Below are 6,805 nucleotides of genomic sequence, written 5' to 3'. Positions count from 1 at the left end.
TTTAAAACCGTGAGGAAAAGAGCTTTTTGCAACACAGCCCTGGTTGATCTCTTATACTCTGCTGCCACCTGCTGGTATTTATACGTTTTTGGGAGCAAATGAGTTAATAGTGCTTTTTTTAATGGATTAATTATTAGTTCACCACTTGACGGCGCTAAATAATGCATACTGTCCCTTTAAAATTGCATGAAATTATTTTTTTCTCATTTCTAGTTCCTGTCGTAAAACAGTGACAAGAGGGCAGCCAGTACCGCAACATTGAGATAAGGATTGGTATCGGCCCACTACATTACCTGGTATCAGTGCTCGCCCATCTCTAATTCTCTAGATTGGTCTAAAACAGCACAGCAGACGTCTTGTTGGTATTAAAGTTGCCAAAGAGATTCTGCTGTTTTTTGTCCGACCACTGGTGATGTTACAGTTCCACTCACATTGACAGGACCTTATTAAACTCAATGTTGTATATTCCTTCCAAATGATCGATTGAATTACCATATCCAGACCTGTAATAGTGTTATGTGGATTTGCGCATGTGCCCGTCATCTGTGGGATCAACAGCTCACATTGTGAGTTTTGTCACCCAGCCAAACTATTTGTGTCTCTCCCCTCCCAATCATAACGAATGTTGTTAAAGTTGGTCGGGTGTAAGACGGGTCCGGAATTACGTCTCTCGGGCTTGCTGTGGCTGAATCTGATGATGTTCTGGAACCATCACATCAATGCGTTGTGCAGATGAGCCTCTTTTGCCTTGCATAGTCTGCACGGTGGTGGGGGAGCTTGGAAGGAGTCGCATTTCCTTGAGGGAATTGTGTGTTTCAGTATGGATATTGCAAGCTGTGGCAGAGAGAATAAACAGACTTTGTCTAACACAGGGGATGGGCCTGTTCACAGAAGCGGTTCGGCGACTGATGTTTGTCTATGTATTTGTTTGCCAAACAAATGCATTATTAACAAAGCGCTACCACATGTAATCCTTGCTGGGTTTGTTTCAGTGTCTTTTTCCATCCTAGTGCGAATGAGCCGGGTCACTGCAGCACTTCCCCAATGTCAAAGGTAGAAAACTAAAAGAATATGAGTTTTTGACTCAAAGAAAATGTGACTCGTCTATGAATCCACATTGCAAATAACATTCATAATCAAAGTATGTAGAAAAATCATCCATTTTTTAAAATTCCTTTAGAGAGTGAAGACAAATGAAGACTAGTGTGTTAAAAAATTGTATTTGCTAACTCAAACATTAATGGAAAAATGGAAGATTCTGCAATGAGGAAATATTTAGTTGTTCAACTACCATTTCTGAAAACTGCTTTCAACCAACTAGCACTTGGAATCAGGTATTCCAGCTCAGGACAACATTTTTGCTTTCTTATCACTTAGCCTTTATTTAACCACGGTAAAACAACACATTGAGATTAGAAATCCTTTTTCCAAGAGTCTCCTAGTCAAAGAGAGCAGCGAGCATCATATTTATTACAGTATCAAAGGAAGTCATACATACAAAATAAGGTAATCGTCAAAAGAGTTCAGGCAAAACATTTACTATGAGATGAGCCATCCATCAGTACATTTACAATATGCTCAAAGAAATTCAACAAGACCAGCTACTTTATCTCAGTTATGGAGCGCAATTGAAGGCCTTTCCCGCCAGATAAATTTAGCCTTTTTAGGCAATTGGAAGAGGTCTTGATTTGACGTGGTTGTACTGCCTAATGTAGTTACAAATATATGTTGGAACTAGGGGTGTCAGGCAATTAAAATATTTTATCTTAATTAATTGCATGACTTCAATAGTTAACTCACGATAATCACAAATTTCATATCTGTTCTAAATGTGCAATAAAATGTACAATAAAATATATTTTAGTTTTCATACTCTTGTTAACAGTGGACAAAAATGTTATACTAATAGAAATATGGCTGCATCTTTTCGTCATTGATACAGTAATTTCATAATAATTCATAACATTTTGTTAAAATTAAAAAGATGTACTGTATTTTTAAAAAAATGAGTGTGATATTGATTTGTGTTTTGGTCATTTTTTTTTGCCACTAGATGGCATAATTGCATTTGTGGAACGATGGTGAGAGCTCAGTGCATTTTTTCTTTTCATATTAAGAGCTATCTAATCTTAACATGAACTTGTGAAATTCTGCAAAACGTGAAAATTGTAAAATACAACTTGAACCTAGTCTCCACAAATATATGCATTATTATTAAATTTATTACTGCTAAATTTTGACGTGGACGTGTCTGCTGCGTTGCGACTGGAATTTCCCCAGTACAGGCTTTCCAAGTAAGGAGCGGTCATTAATCGGGCGTTAGAAAAATTAGTGGTGTTAAAGGAACTTTAAATTAACTGAAAAATAACGCACCAATTTTGACACCCGTAGTTGGAACCAAACCTAAGATACATTTATAAATTCCACATTTGTGGTCGGTCAACTCCATGCAAAACAGACGTAAAGAAGTTGTCAGAAATAGTTTTAATACAAGTGTGTTTGTGGTGTTTAACAGCTAAATCCACCCATTTTATCCATCTCAGGAGGCGGCCATTTTGTCACTTGCTATCGACTGAAAAGGACATTACAGTTGCTCAGTTTCACAAAACAGGTGAGTCGTGATTGGTCTTTACTTGTGCCCTGAGCATGTGTGATGTCATCTATAGTTGACAGTAAGTGATAAAATGGTCGATTTTGCTGCTTAACTCATATTGCACAAATACAATATTAATCAGATTACTGTGTTTAGACTATTGGTTTTGCATCAAACATTTTATTGTAAAGAAGATTTTGGGTTGCCTTCCACTATAATAATATGATGTGTTAAAGTGGTGATTGTACAAACTTAGCCTATCATTAAAATATTAGATGACACGACTAGGTGGTTCTACATATCCTATGCAGGTATGCATCGATACAGATGACGTTCACGATGGAGTTTCAAAGAAATAAGCTAACTTATATCACCTCAGTCAACTGCTGCTACAAATTGTCTCCCACTGCACAACAGCAAGGAAAGCACAGAAGTGAAATGTGTAAAAATGACCTTTTTTCCCCGCAGTGAAGAAAGAGCTTTGCAGATTTGATGTGTCGTGTATGTTATGCCTCCTTACTCTTCAGACAAAATGCCTCCATTACCCAGCCCATGAAATTAGCAGAGCTCATTTGGAAGGAAAGATGCTGAAAATTGCTTTCAAACATGATAGAAGTGGGCTGGGCCTTTTAAAACCTGCGATAAATCCTGACATTCGCAGTGTCTTTCCTTTTAACTTGCCGCCACATTAGATATTAGGCTGAGTAGGCCCCTGAGCATCATTGCATCTCCAAAAGGAAGTGCCTGTAGGTTTGCCGGGAAGTAGCTTGAATAAAAATAATGCTGTGAAAGGCTTATTCACACTCACAATTGCACTTAAGGCAATTCAGCCATTGCAGAGACCAGCAGCGGAAGAAAATGAGTCTATGGCAACAGACACCTTTATCAAAGTGTTTTTTTCTTTCCTCATGCATAACAATATATTAGATAGCTCATCTGCAGTCAGTAGGAAATGCCGTTCACTGAAGAATATATGTTCATTTATAGAATACGTTTTACATTTGTAAATCGGGCCCTGCCATTAAGCTTAACATTTATAAATAATTATATAATAAAGGTTGAATCTGCGGTATGCATTTGTAGGATTTCTTTTTTTCCCCCAGACAGAGACAGCCATTATGTTATTTTGTCAAAGCACAAAACTGAGAGAAAGGCATGGTGCTCCTAAACTAACGATTCAGTATGGGTCAAAAGCTTCATCGCATTCGCTATGACCTTTACTCTTGTGAATGCTGGGTGTTTAGAATTAGATAAATGTCCATTTACCATTCATAAAACACACTTGAATGGCCATGTCAAGGTCACGGAGCTAATCAATAGTATAAGTGCTCCCACACAAAACAAGAACACAAATTACATGGAGGGTTTCACCTCAAACATCACTCAACTCATACAAAGTAAAATCTGTAGAGTAGATTTGACTTTATTTAGAGTGGGACTAAACTGAATTTATATAATATTATATCACTCTTATATTATATTATTATATTACTCATTTTGAGTAATATTTACACTTGGAAGAGAATAAAATAAAGAATTGAAAAAATAAATAACTAAATGTCACTCAAGAGTTGAGGAACAAACTCACAACCTTCAGCTTGGGAAACCGCCGATCTTCTGCCTGAGCCACGCAGCTCCTGCTGTGTGTTAGTATATCGCTCGTATTTTTTTGAGAAAAGCAGAAGGGGTATAGCTCAGGTGTAGTGAGGCAGTCTCCCAAACTGAAAGTCGTGAGTTCGTTCCTCAGTGACTTTTATTTTAATTTTTTTCAATTCTTTATTTTACTCTCTTCCAAGTGTAAATATTACTCTAAAACTGAGTCTATTTGGTCCAACTCAAAATGGAGTCAAATTTAGTCTAAATAGAGTCAAATTCACTCTACACAATTTACTGTGTACATTTCAAAATGCTACTGATTTCACAAGGAATGTGACTGTAAAGTAGGACATTTTCGAAGTTTTCTGAGTCATAAACAACATCATGCAAGTCATAAGACTATTACATCAAACCGGATGTACCTCATGAGACCTCAGTCCAATGAACATCGGGATTACCTTTCTTGTGCTTTTGATATTTCTTTGGCTTTTGAGACATTTATTTTTTTTAAGTAATGGAGTAGCTTTAACAAAGGGCGTTAAGAGAAGAAGATGAAAAGAGAAGAAAATACACAGCAAATTACATAACTCACTTTTTTAAATTAAAGTTACAATGGTCTTTGATGAATTTACTGAATTATTTTAAAATTTGCTTGTTTTGTTAATAAACAATGAGCACATACTCTAGGACAATTATTTATTTATTTATGAAGTAAACTCCTTCAAAAGGCCAGCAAATCTGAAGTTCATTTTACAACATCCAAACAGCCTTCATATTGAATTTCAATAATGTGCACATGATGATGCATGTACTTTAATTTATTTTATTTTTTTAAGGTATTTGTGTCTGTCCAACTGCAAATCAGTGCCTCAATACAGTCATTGCTGGTCCAAAGTCTGGATTAAAAAATAAAATAAAATGAAATAGAATAAAATATTATTTATTCATTTTTTTTAATGTGAAAACTGTGTCTAAGAAATCATGCGAGTGGCTCACTGCGTCAGTTCCTGATGGCACGGGCCGAAAGTCGCTACATTTCTTTACCAAAGGACTCCACCAAGGCCAAACTATTAACAAAGTAACAAACATATTCATCAATCAGTTTTTTTAGTTAGCAGGCTGACTGCCTTTTTGATTCTGTGCTATTCTGTTTGTACCACTATGACTCAGACAGTGAAATCAACACCCCCCCCCCCCCCCGCCCAAAAAAAAAAAAGTTGTGAGACCCCCACCTATATTCTACTATGACGTACTACCTCCCTACCAAGTTTCATGAAAATCGGTTTAGTAGTGTTCCCTGATAACAAACTGGTGATCAGCGCAATACAAAGTCTATTTAATAATCCACTACACATTATTTCCATTGGTTTTGACAAAGAATGTTTTGTAATGAGGAGAAAGTCAGTCATCTGAGGAATCTTGTGAACATGAAACATTTTACAAATAGATGACACTTTACCTGCCAACTATCATCCTCTCGCGAGGCAGCATAATTAAATGTTTCCATGTTTCAAGATGGCTGAGATGAGCGGCGGTGAATGTCAATTAAAGCCGTCTTGATGTTCAGACGACGACGCTGATTCTGCTCCTGTGACTCAAACACTTCCAGTCTTGTTTTGTTTCAGATGTGTTAATCGACAGCGTGCAAAATGACGCCATGAGCGTGCAGGAACGCACCCACTCGTACGCATGAAATAGAAATGCTCACACTTGCAGCCGGCGTGGGTGTTTATACACTAAAACAAGCTCACTGAATTAGAGACATTGTGCATGGGAGTCTGCAACCACAAATGACATTTGTCTGATGAGTACATTACATAATTTACCTTGCAAAGCAGAAGCAGTGATTTTTCTTCTTCTTTTTTTTTTTTTTTTTTACTTATATGTATATTGTGTCTTGCAGCCATAAAACTGACACATTAATGCATCAATCCTCAAAGAGGTCTTTCAGAGACCTTGGGCAGACAAATAATACTCTTTAAAAATAACTAAAAAGTCCATGAGTTCAGTGCTTTTTAATGGTACCTACAATTTTGTAATTATCTTTACGCAGCCTGCAAACCGGAATAAAACGCCATCTGCGCTTCAGTAAAAATGCAGCCTATATTTAAAAAAATGAGTGTATCTGTAGCTTTTATACGCTATGATAATGTAGATGACTCTGCATTTACTGCAAATGAAAAAAAAAAAGCAATTCAGGCTGCATATCATAAATCTTAATAATGGCATTGTGGTATCATTTCTACTCTATTGGGGTGGATAAATCCTCCTGGATCTTAATCCTTCCTGTAGTTTTAAACAACGCCATATATGGAAAGAAAGAAAAGTAAATCAACTGATAGTCAACAATATACAAAAATGTTGTTTTGAAGTTTGCGTGTCTGATGGTCCTAATAATAAAAAAAATGCAGGGTAGGAAACCTAAGGCCCATGAGCCATATACAGTTTGCGATTTGTAAAGCAATTGTAAAAACTAATTAGGAGAGATTTGTTCAGGAACAATAACTGGAAATAGCCCCAATCCCACACTATGTCAGACTACCTTTCACTTCATGGGCTCTATATTGATTTTTATGCATTCTGTCATGATGATTATGCATGTCGGATGAGTTGTAG

This window comes from Vanacampus margaritifer, chromosome 20 (assembly GCF_051991255.1).
Source record: "Vanacampus margaritifer isolate UIUO_Vmar chromosome 20, RoL_Vmar_1.0, whole genome shotgun sequence".
In the NCBI taxonomy this organism is placed as follows: Eukaryota; Metazoa; Chordata; class Actinopteri; order Syngnathiformes; family Syngnathidae; genus Vanacampus; species Vanacampus margaritifer.
The sequence above is the reverse complement of the archived record's forward strand: the minus strand, read 5'-3'. Positions refer to the sequence as shown.